Source organism: Balaenoptera acutorostrata, chromosome 3 (genome assembly GCF_949987535.1).
Source record: "Balaenoptera acutorostrata chromosome 3, mBalAcu1.1, whole genome shotgun sequence".
In the NCBI taxonomy this organism is placed as follows: domain Eukaryota; kingdom Metazoa; phylum Chordata; class Mammalia; order Artiodactyla; family Balaenopteridae; genus Balaenoptera; species Balaenoptera acutorostrata.
Window position 1 is genome coordinate 107,613,123 of NC_080066.1, and position 12,409 is coordinate 107,625,531.

General features: G+C 39.4%; 1 protein-coding gene across 8 annotated transcripts in view; it reads right to left on the minus strand.

Annotated features, from left to right (window-relative positions):
• Positions 1–12,409, minus strand: part of STXBP6 (syntaxin binding protein 6) — a 335,859-nt gene that overhangs the window by 229,936 nt on the left and 93,514 nt on the right. The window contains exon 1 of one of the 8 annotated variants that reach the window (XM_057544155.1): positions 8,833–8,923. The exons of the other annotated variants lie outside the window; for them this stretch is intronic. The gene's annotated coding sequence lies outside the window, so the exon portion shown is untranslated. Of the gene's footprint in view, positions 1–8,832; positions 8,924–12,409 lie in introns of those variants that run through there. 8 annotated transcript variants of the gene reach the window in all.

Below are 12,409 nucleotides of genomic sequence, written 5' to 3' on the forward strand. Positions count from 1 at the left end.
GCCATACCTGAGTTTATGCTACTAAGGTGACTCCTGTGGAACCTTAGGAAGAGAGCTTTAGGATGGGGGCTGCTTGCCACAAAGACCAAGGCATGATTAGAGGGTTGGAATTTTCAGCAGCCCTCCTTTCCTGACCTCCAGGGAGGAGAGAGGGGCAAGAGATTGAATCACCGATGGCCAGTGATTTAGTCCATCATGCCTATGTAATGAAACCTCCATAAAAACCTCTAAAAGTGAAGTTTTAGAAAACTTCCAGGTTGGTGAACATACAAAGGTGCTAGGAGGGTAGCACACTCGGAGAAGGCATGGAAGCTCTGTGCTCCCACCTCCCCACACACAGCTTGCTCTGTGCATCTCTTCCACCTGAGTTGTATCCTTTATAATAAACTAGTAATAGTAAGCATAGAACTTTTCCTGAGTTCTGTGAGTTGTTTTAGCGAATGATCCAACCTCAGGGGGTTAGGGTCATGGGACCCCAGAATTTGTTGTTGGCTGCGCAGAAATGTGGGTAGCCTTGAGCTCCCCATTTGTGGCTGGCATCTGAAGTGGGGACAGACTTGTGGGACTGAGCCCTTACTAACTCCAAGAACTAGTGTCAGAACTGAATTGAATTGCTGGAGACCCAAGTTGGTGTCAGAGAACTGGAGAATTGGTGTGGAAAAAAAACAACAACACGTATTTGGTGTGGGGTGTGGGGAGAACCCTCAGGTATTGGGTTGGCCAAAAAGTTCATTCAGGTTTTTCTGTAACATCTTATGGAAAAACCAGAATGAACTTTTTGGCCAACCCAATATTTATCTCAAGCTTGCTGGACATGTGGTTTGGTGTCTGTCATTAGTTTTGGAACGTTTTCAGCCATTATCACTTCAGATATTTCTTCTGCTCCTTTCTTTTCTCCTTCTGGCATTCCAATGGCACATATGCTATGCCTTTTTATATTGTTCCACAGACTTTGTATGTTCTATTCTTTTTTTAAATTATTTTTTCTCTTTGCATTTAAGTTTGGAAAGTTTCCATTGATCTATCTTCAAGTTCACTGATTCTTTCTTTGTCAGTGTCAAGCCTACTTACAAGTCCGTCAAAGTTACTTTCCATTTTTGTTACTATGTTTTTGATTTCTAGCATTTTCTTGTAATTATTTCTCTGAGTTTCAATCTCTCTGCTTACATTACCCATCTGTTCTTGCATGTTGTCTGCTTTTTCCATTAGAGCCCTTGATATATCATAATTCATTTAGTTTCCTTGTCTGATAGTTCTAACGTCTGTGTCATAAAAGAGTCTGTTTCTTGCTTATTATGTTGTCTCTCTAGACTGTGCTCTTTCTTACCTGTTGGCATGCCATGTAATTTTTTGTTGAATGTGGGGCAGTTTGTGTCAGTTGATAGGAAGTGAGGTAAGTAGGCCTTTATTTAGGGTGATGATTTTTTATTTTTCCATCATAGTGACTATAATGAAAGCAGAGGGTAGCATTATCTTCCACAATAAAGCAATAAATATTCTTGAACTTATTAATCATTATTCCCTGTTCAAACATGTACCTTCTGTTAGGTCTCTGGACTGAGCTAGTTTCTCAGGCTACCACTTGAAGCAACGCCATTTAAACCACTGTGAAAGGTGGGATTCACAATACCAGTCAAGGTTAGAGACAGCACTAATTTATCCACATTACAAACTAGTTGCTTTTCTTATAACCCAACATACAGTTGTGGTAAAAACATTCTCCACAACTAATTCCTTTAAGTAGATGAGACTGGACCAGTATTTTCAGGCCTCTATAATGTCATTTAGGCCAGTGAATTGAGATGCAGGAAAAATTTAACTTCTTTGCTATTAATCATCACAGAGTACTTTGAGGGAAGATAATCAGCTCCATATTTCCAACATAAATGCTTACAATTTAAGTAACTTATGACAGGGAAGCCTATACAAGTGAGTTCTTGTGACTTCCTAAGTTCTGTTAAAGAAACAATGGTTTCCCCATCTTCACCAAGCCAGCTGAAGTTTAGCAACAAGTAAGTCCGCACTGAAACGTTCACATCGCAGATTCTTGAATGTAAGGGTCAAACAATCAAAGACGTGAAGATGATCTTTTGCTTCACTGACTTTTGGCAAAAGGATCATAAACTGACAAAAGAAGTGAGAAGAGCAAGATCACAGAAAAGCTCTAGCCAGCTTCTTTCAAAGTCACCTCTCAGCTGGAGAGGAAGGAAGGACCAGTGAAGAAAGACATGGAAGGTAACCCCACTGCTGCTCAAAGGAAGATATGCTGATGAAACCCCTAATTTCTTTCCTAGCCATTAGTGTCCTCAATCCTGTTAAGTCATCCTTCTGTTGTGTTACCGATATTAAAACGTGCTCTTAAGAAGGAGCATAAATCCCTGAGGGAAAGATTTCAGCTGTAATTGTATTAGGGGAAACAAGCCTAATTATGAATGTGCATGTATCTCTTTTCAGAGAATTCTCTAGAACCTTTGCTGAGTCAAGCAAGACCTAAGATACAAACCTAGTTACCAAGCAGATAAAAACTAGTCTGTTGTTCTTCTATTAAATCAAGCGGCATAGTACATATAATAACATGAGAGGACTCTTTTGCCAAGAAAAGCATAGGAATGTGCTTCAGTATCATCTACCAGACATGAGCCCTACAAGTACCTTTGGAACCAGGTCAAGACACATCCTACTACACTCATATAGCAACCATTTAGCCCATCACCTCTTTCCCTTTTCAAACCTCATGCTGGGTGACTCCTGTTATTGGCTAAGGCCAGCATCACAGAGTTATACAAGGTGAAACATCACGTGACTTGACAGCAACACAACCTAGCAGGAGTGATGTTCACCATGGAAAGAACTATTCACTGAGCATGAAACTAGCTCAAGAAGCTCTTCCCGCGTAAGAGATTTAAGTAATTAATTAATTCATCAAACATTTATTTAGCCACACATAATATATAAAGCACTGTGCTCTGCTCCGCGGTAAAGGACTAGGGAAAGAATACAAAGATAGCTGAGGTGTGGCAATCTGTGGATGAAGGTCCGACTGGATTAAGAGTCGCAGAGAAACAGCACCTGAAGTCAAATGTACCACTCAGCTCTTAATAAAATCACTAACTGGTGAAACACGTTTTTTTCCTATAGGAAATCCACTTGATTTTTTTCTTGCAGTTTTGTTGAGATATAATTGACATATAGCACTGTATAAGTTTAAGGTGTGCAGCATAATGATTTGACTTATCACAATAAGTTTGGTGAACATCCACCACCTCATATAGATACAAAATTAAAGAAATGGAAAAAATGTTTTTTTTCTTGCAATGAGAACTCTTAGGTTCTACTCTCAACTTTGATACATAACATACAGAAGTGTTAATTATATTTATCATGTTGTACATTACATCCCTAGGTTTAATTTATCCTGTAACTGGAAGCTTGTACCTTTTGACAATTCCGCCTCCCCACTACCCACCTCTGATAACCACAAATCTGATCTCTTTTTCTATGAGTTTGTTTGTTTTTGAAGTATAATTGACCTACAGCACCATGTTAGTTCTTGTTACACAACATAGTGATTCAATAGTTCTGTACATTTCAAAATGATTACCGCAACATCTAGTTACCTTACAAATACATTACATAGTTACTGACTATATTCCCCACACTGTACATTTCATGCCTGTGACTCATTTATTTTGCAACCGGAAGTTTGCACCTCAGTCTCCCTCACCTATTTCTTTCCTCTTCCCACCCCCTCCCCTCTGGCAACCACCTGTTTGTTCTCTTTGACTTGAGTTTTTTGTTACCTCCAGCTGAGAGTACCATTTGAGGTGGTCTGGTCAACTAAAATATTTGTGGACAAGAGGAAAAAAAAAGAAAAATCAGGGTCAGCTAGCACTCTACCCTCAGCCACTGGGGCTACAAGAAGAAGCGTAGCTATCTGTAAGCACTGAATGGTGAGTGCAGTAATAAGCACACAGCCTGAACCTATAAGCACAATAACCACCCCCCCCCCCTTCCAAGAGCACTGATTCTGCCATTCAGGTAGAAACAACTGGGTCCAGTGTCCCAATGAAGTAAGAGTAAAGCCCTGAAACTGTGGTTTTTGCCTCTCTCATTTACCACACAGAGAATCAGTATTAGTAAGGGAAGGCTAGTCACTGCTGAAACAGACCTCAAAATATATTATGGCTCAAACACCTCAGAACTTTGTGTCTGGAAAAGGGGTGAATGAGGTCTTCCTCTTATTCACACTGAAATAGGGATTCAGGCTGCAAGGCTCTGCCATCTTTATCAGGGTCATTCTATTGGCTAGGAACTCAGTTACCTGCCGTACTTAAGGGCAAGGGAGCTTGGAAAATGCATTCTTGCTGTGGGCTCAGGAAGAGGGAAATGTGGGTTTTGGTGACTAACCAACAACCTCGGCCACTGTATTTTATGACTTTTCCCTCCCCTTCCAAGCTTTCCCTTGCCCTCTGTGGATATGTATGGATGCATGTCTGTACATATGTGTGTGTGTGTGTATATATCACACACACATACATATATAAAACTATGTTTTATACAGTAAACTTTTGATCCCATCTGTATAGTAAATGCCAGGGAGCCTCACAAAAAGATGGGTGACCCTTTATTTGGAAGGAATGGGAATAAGCGGATATTACGACGCAGGTGAAGCAGCTCATGAAGAAGCTTTGCTTAGCTTCCTCTGAGAGGCACCTTCAGACAAGGGGGATACACCCTCCCATGTCCACATTTCCCTTAGGGATCTTATCAAGATCCACCCAAATAATACACTCATGAGGGGCTCATCTCCAAGCTGGCAAAATACTAGTACAGTATATGATTTCCCCTTATAAAGGAAGCAAAATGCTTGGTATTTCCTTGAGACCCTCAATGGTTCCATTTTCTGGCTAAGAATCATCACGCCTTAGGATCAGCGCTTTCATCACCGGCACTAGCAGTTGGCTGTTTTTTCTCAGAGCAATCTTTCACAAAGAAAGCGTATTTCACTTCAAATGTGCATTTTACACATTAAACGAGGGGTAGAAACAGTGCTGCCCTGGAATTTGGACACTGGGCAAGTGCTAATCCACCACTCTTAGGTTAGTTACCCCATACGCATCTCCCAAAGCAGCTGACTGAAAAACCATGCCTCAGCAAAAGGACAAATCAGCATACGCCATGGACTTTTCGTAGTCTGTCTCAAATGTGAAATCCCTGGCATGCAAATGATCTACTATATACAAATATACTAGACTATACACTCTGTTGGCAAGGTATATACATGATTTATCTTGTTATTCTCCACAATGCCTTGTCTATATACCATCATTCAGTAAACATTTGCTGAATGAATACCGTCATTTGAAAAATTTGTCATCTGTAAGTCCTCTGCATGTGTCCACATAAGAGCTGCCAGTCTTGGGGACTCATCTGTATGACTCATTCTGTACACAACCTTGCTAATAGGTGTGAGATAAACGCCTTCCGACTGTGACAGTGACAATGCTGGTGATGACGTGACAGCATGATCAGCCACAAAACATAAAGAACTGGGCTGTTTCATGCCTGTGGGTCTACTCAGTCACCGGAAGTAGTGCAAGACGCCAGGTCCTAATATGATTCCCTCAGCCCTATTCCTATCTCCCATCCCTGTTTTAATTTTCTCCAGAGCTCGTATCGCCATCTGACATATTTAACTTATTTGTTTGCCTTTCTCCCAACTAGAAGCTCTATAAGGACAAGGAATTATGTCCATGTTGTCTAGCACCTAGATGAGTGCCTGACACACCAGATGTACTCAATAAACATTTGTGGAAGGAATGGATGAAATAAAGAAGATATTTGGATTCTTTTCTCCAAATCTGAAGATTTTAGCCACAAAAGAAACGATCCCTGCAATACTCCAGCATGGTTAGATTCTTCTGACCTAGTGAGAACATCTCAAAAAGAGATCTCACAGACAACGCATTTGTTAGGTCATAAAGCAGGGTTTCTAGAAACCCAAGTTATTATCATGCCATCTTAAAGGCCCCAAATAAACTGAGAATGGACAGAATCTCCAGGAGTGGACACACGTTGGGCAGCCTTTCACCAAACAAGGACCACATGTGCAGGCCTTACTCCCTCTCCATTCCAGACACTTGCCCATGGAACCGGCACCAGCACCTGAAGCATGAAACCAAATAGGAGGATGGGAAATTCCTTCAAACAGCTTCAGAAACAAATTTTCCCGAGTCTCACATGAGCAAAATGATCAGATCCTAGACCCAGCTCTACCCATGGGAAGTAGCCACAATTCATTTAAAGGAAGAAAAAATATGGTTCAAGTTCAAATTCTCAGCTTTCCAAACATGGCCATGACCTGATAAGATAAACTCCTTTAGGTTGTTAAGAAATCACTGAATGTTATTATTAATTTACCAAACTATTGTTTGAACTTTAAAATCCACATTATATTTAATTTTTGGTATATGGGAGAACAGCGTCTATTGGGAACGATGATCCTTGTTCATTCATTCTTCTGTTGACTCTCAAATAGTAATTAAATAATTAAATAATAAATAGTAATTAAATAAGTAAGTAAATAATTAAATAGTACCATCACAAAGTAATGGTAAAAAGACTACCAGCTTGAAAGTGTAACACAAATGATATTTTACACACCAAAATGTTTTAATACATTTTACACATCAGAAGTTTTTAGAATTTACATTCTAAAGACATTAGGATCTAATAATTCATAGAAGAAGCACAAAGTTTCTAAATCCCAAAAAGAAGAGTTGTTCTTACACCCTCAACCATACTTCCCAAATTTTCCACTAAGACTCTATTCAAGTATATTCTGGCCAAAAGGTTTGTGTCAAGTTTTGTTTTTGTTTTGTTTTTTTCTTTTCAAGTAAGTACTACCCTAGTCAGCCCACCAGCCAGCCAATATGTATTATGTGTTAAATCCAGTGCTAGGCATGGGGAATACTGAGACTCAGATATAACTTTCACCGTGAGCTACTGGATAGATTCATCAGCAAAATACAAAGGATACACTAGATGATAGCCAAGATTGTTTCTAGCAAATTTGTTTTGTTTTGACTTCAGAACAACTTTAAACAACTATAAGACTTTTCAAGACATTGAGTTAAGGCAGGCAACAATGAAAAAGTGCAATTTCTAACTTAGGGGTTTGGGATTAGCAGATACAAACTATTATATATAAAATAGATAAACAACAAGGTCCTACTGTATAGCACAGGGAACTATATTCAATAGCCTGTAATAAATCATAATGGAAAAGAATATGAAAAAGAATATGTATATATATATATATATATATATATATATATATATATATAACTGAATCACTTTGCTGTACAGCAGAAAATCAACTACATTTCAATAAAAAAATTTTTTTAGAAAGTGAGATTTCAAAATCGTTCGGTAAACAGAGAAATCTTTTTTTTTTTTTTTGGTCCACCACGTGCTTGCAAGATCTCAGTTCCCTGACCAGAGATTGAACCCAGGCCATGGCAGTGAAAGCCTGGAATCCAAACCACTAAGCCACTAGGGAACTCCCAGTAGAGAATTCTCCATCACTGGGTTTAATACCTGATGTTCAAAAACTTAAACATACACGTATCTTATTTCCTAGAGACTTTTTTCCTCTTAATCTCATTTGCAGATCACTTGAGTTCTTTGCTTTTCCATTTTCCTACTTGCTTCTCAAAGCAACAGAGAGAAAAATTACACAAATTTTTTTTCCCAGACCTAAGTCCACGAATTTCATGTTCCACATATCATGGAGCATAATCAAATGCATAGAAAAGCTCTCCCCGCTCAGTGAAACAGAAACCCAACAAGCCCAATCTCACTCCCTAAGGAACATGGCATGGCCACAGTGTCACATACTCTTTGAGAACTCACTCCAACTTGGTGTTGACCCTCAACTAAACAGAGCAGCTTTTCCAGTCCCACTGGTTTCTGTTACTGGGCTCCAAAGCACCCACATATAGACTCTTCACGCAAAAATGACATCACACACAAAAAACTTGCATTTAGTACCAAATCAAAATACCACACATTTGAACATCACATGATCCTAAAATTAAGCAACAGTGACTGCCACTGTATGTTACAAATCACTCAATGCCACTACTTATCTTTTCTTGAAAGAGTAAAAGCACTCCCCAGAGAGAAATGCTGTTCTAATAGGCTATCCCCACTTTTCACACCAGTCCAGCTTCACCTCAAGGGTACAGAACACAACTGTTCCCAAGAGTGGCTCACTGAGCTTTGGGGGAACAGGGAAGAGGTCTTTAGAGTTGCAAAAGCACACTGGGAGAGCCTAAAATAGCTTCCTTTTCCTCGTGGGAATCATCAGTATAATCGATCCCACCTCCAAATGCACTCCTGTAATTCTGAGTTCTCACCATTAGAGATTTTTAGCCAAGGCAGTCGTCACAAAGAGTTGTTACACTTTGGCTCACTTTATGATGGATATTCTCCCTTAGACTTGGAATGAGATTTATGGACTACTCCAAAATTGCCTGGAATTAGACACACAGCAAGAACAAAAATAATCTGGCCCTCATTTTCACCTCAATAAAATGATTCTCCAGTAAACCTGTTCAGGCAATTAAAATCAATTTCAATTTCCACTTCCTAAGCTTTTCTATTCTTCCTTAAGAGAAAGAAGGGCATTAAGTAAACAAAACCTGAATTTTAAATCTGACTTCAAATTGCCTGGGGCTAATTCATACTTAAGTAAATAAATAAGTGTGGCATAAACTAATAAATATCTCATATATATGTAAAACATGTTTTTATAAAGCATTCACCTACCTTTAACTCAGCCTTTTCGTTAGGACTGCACTTCATGGAAAAATCCACACACACAGCACCTTTCCTCCTAGAACTTCAAGGTCCTTATGAAGGAACAGAACTTTCTAAACAGGAAACCAAAGTGTAGTAAGGCGGGGCCATTTTCCTCAATGACACCAGAACCCAAAATTCCTGACATTCCCCAGCCATAAGTTCAAGGCTTGCTACATCATAAACCACACGCTGTGGTTCAGTGAGCATATGGAGACAGGACTGTTCAGTGAACTGAACATGAAATTTAAAAAAAAAAATTTTTTTTGTAATTTGGTCAAAGTGACAAATAAGAAAGAAAATAAAATTCTGACATGACCCATGGTAGTGCCCATCCCTATGAAACACTACCTTTACTCTGACTCGCACGTATTCTAAAACTACCTTCAGCAACATCAATGAATGACTCGCTAGAAAAGCCCAGGCACCTGACTTTACAAATCCATAAATCTAAATGCAACCAGTCACCTAAAGCAGATATGTAAATCATTTTGCTATGATATTTAATGTCGAGAAAAATCACAAGCAAGGCTCCAGTGGAAAATGAGTTTGCTCATAAAGAAAAAAACATATTTAGTATTCAAAATCTACTTTCCAACAAAGAAATCTGCATTTTACTGAGAGTCCTGAAACTCTGGACAAATTCTTTGCCTCACTCCCCACGTGAACCACAAAGTAATGATGAAGCACCTGAACAGGGATGTGAGCTCTGAGCCAAGCTTCCTCTATGACGACACTTTTCCAGATGGCACCTGAGGCTGTCAGGTGTTTCTTACTTTGGCAAATACTCAAGGACGTTACGTAAGGCTGATCGTCTCCGGTACATACACTAGCTTCAGAAAGCCGTTTTGAAGGCTTACTTCCTTTTCTTATGATGGAAGCTCTCCTGTGTGGCTGGGAAATAAGAGTCAATGTTGTTCATTATCCAAAAGAAGCTGCAGTTACTGGGAATGGCAAACAAAGGACAAGTTACTGAGTTCAGCTCAACACAGTGAGACAAAATAAAGATTCCCTCAAGGACCTAGAACTGCAAAATCCAGTGGTTTTAAGTAGCCATCTTTTAGAGGTGTGTATACTATTCAGTGATGGGAAAATTTTTTTTTTTATTTATTTATAATTTGATTGAAGTATAGTTGATTTACAATGTTGTTAATTTCTTCTGTACAGAAAAGTGATTCATTTAAACAAATATATATTTTTTCGTATTCTTTTCCATTATGGTTTATCACAGGATATTGAATATAGTTCTCTGTGCTATACAGTAGGACCTTGTTGTTTACCCATTTTATATATAATAGTTTGCATCTGCTAATCCCAAACTAGTGATGGAAAAATTAGTGTCCCAGGCTTAAGGCACCATTATCTGAAAACTGCAGGATGCTTTCTTGCAGGATTTGATTCAACGAACTACAAGATGAAAAAAAGGTATCTCTAAGCTACATGGTCAAGCAATCAATCGGTACCTGGGTTCAGAAACTAGTGGGAAACTCATGAGCCATCATTTTTTTATTAATTAATTAATTTATTTATTTATATTTTTGGCTGCGTTGGGTCTTCGTTGCTGTGCGCGGGCTTTCTCTAGTTGCCGTGAGCAGGGGCTACTCTTTGTTGCGATGTGCGGGCTTCTCGTTGTGGCTTCTCTTACTGCGGAGCACAGGCTCTAGGCGCGCAGGCTTCAGTAGTTGTGGCACGTGGGCTCAGTAGTTGTGGCACGCGGGCTCTACAGCGCAGGCTCAGTAGTTGTGGTGCACGGGCTTAGTTGCTCCGTGGCTTGTGGGATCTTCCCCGGCCAGGGCTCGAACCCGTGTCCCTTGCATTGGCAGGCAGATTCTTAACCACTGTGCCACCAGGGAAGCCCACATGAGCCATTATTGAATTCCACGGGCTAAGCAGGCTTTTTGCCAGATGACTGAAATCTTTAAAAGTTGCCATGCTAATGAGTTACTACTGCATTCTGAATTTCCTTACTGTGACCAGAAAAACAACATATTCAGTGCATGGTTTTACATTATATCATGGAGCTATAGCAACCACTCATCCTGCCTCTACATCTGTTTTTCCCTTTTTGACAGCCATTCCATTGGAGAAAAAGAACTGCTAATTTTGCTTGGTGGCCTCTAAAATGTACATGTACATGTCTGGTAAAATGTACATGTCTACATTTCGGGCAGTGTTTACAATTTCTAAGCTTTAATTAATCATAAATTTTGGACATCAGTGATTGTTTTACAGGGAAAAAAAACTACTGCATAAAAATCTAGGTTCAAATTCTGGTTTTGCTATTTATTAGCTTTGAGATTTGGAGCAGATCACACACATAATAAAAGAGTTGACAAAAAAGGGAGCTGATTTACAGGGTCACCAGTGATTCCATGTACATGGCAAGAAATGTTAAAAAATGAGCCTAGAGCAGCAGTTCAAGTTTTTTGGTCTTAGGACCCCTTTACATTCTTAGAGATTATTGAAGACTCCAAAGAGCTTATTTTAGAAAATTCTAGAAAACAAGAATATACACACATTCCAAGAGCCAACCTGTAGCCTCTAGAAAACTCCACTAAACACATAAGAAAATAAAAGTAAAAGAGGTAAACAATGTCTTAGTACCATAATGAAAACTGTTTTGACTTCACAGACCCCTTCAAAGGGTCTTGGGAACCCTCAGGAATCCTCAGATTATACTTTGAGAACCACTGGCCTCGAATATCTTAACATACAGAAAGCAGAGAAGCTGTCAAAGACCACTAGAATCATATCAAGAGGATCCAGGAGCCAGCACAAAGGGACTCCCACTGGCCAAAGATGGGACAATTTTAGTGTCAAGAATAAATGCAATGGATTAAAACACCAATATTTTTTAATTCATGAATCACATACCTCTCTCACTCTCTCTCAATGGCTACCTTTTGAGGACATTACTAATTAGCTGGCTAATGGAGCCAACAACAGTTGACCCTTGAACAACATGGGTTTGAACTGTGCAGATCCACTTATATGTGGGTTTCTTTCAGTAGTAAATACTACAGTGCAACACAATCTGCTGTTGGTTGAACCCACCAATGGGGAGGGCCGGACTGTAAGTTATATGTAAATTTTCAGCTTCATGAAGGGTCAGCACCCCTAACCCCCATGTTGTTCAAGGGTCAACTGTAATTACTTTAAAAACTGGTAAATAAAGAGAAAGAATCAGGCATATTTCTTGCCTTTCCTACATAAATTTTACCCAGGAGAACCAAGTAGCTGATTAGCAGAAGTTTCTCTTTATTCAAGTATTCCAGCTAATAAATGAAGAAATGATGGAGATGAAGATTTTGAAACCCCTAATGAATTGATTAGGCAGCAAGGATCACCATTAACTGTTCACATCTCTCTCTCTTTCTCTCCTTCTCTGTCTCTCTCTGTCTCTCTCTCTCTCTCTCACACACACACACACACACACACACACACACACACAGAGGGAACTGGTGTTAAATGCCTCCTGATAAGAGTACACACACACTTAGAGTATTCTTGACAAAAAAATGGAAATAGAATTTGACCCAGCCTCTAG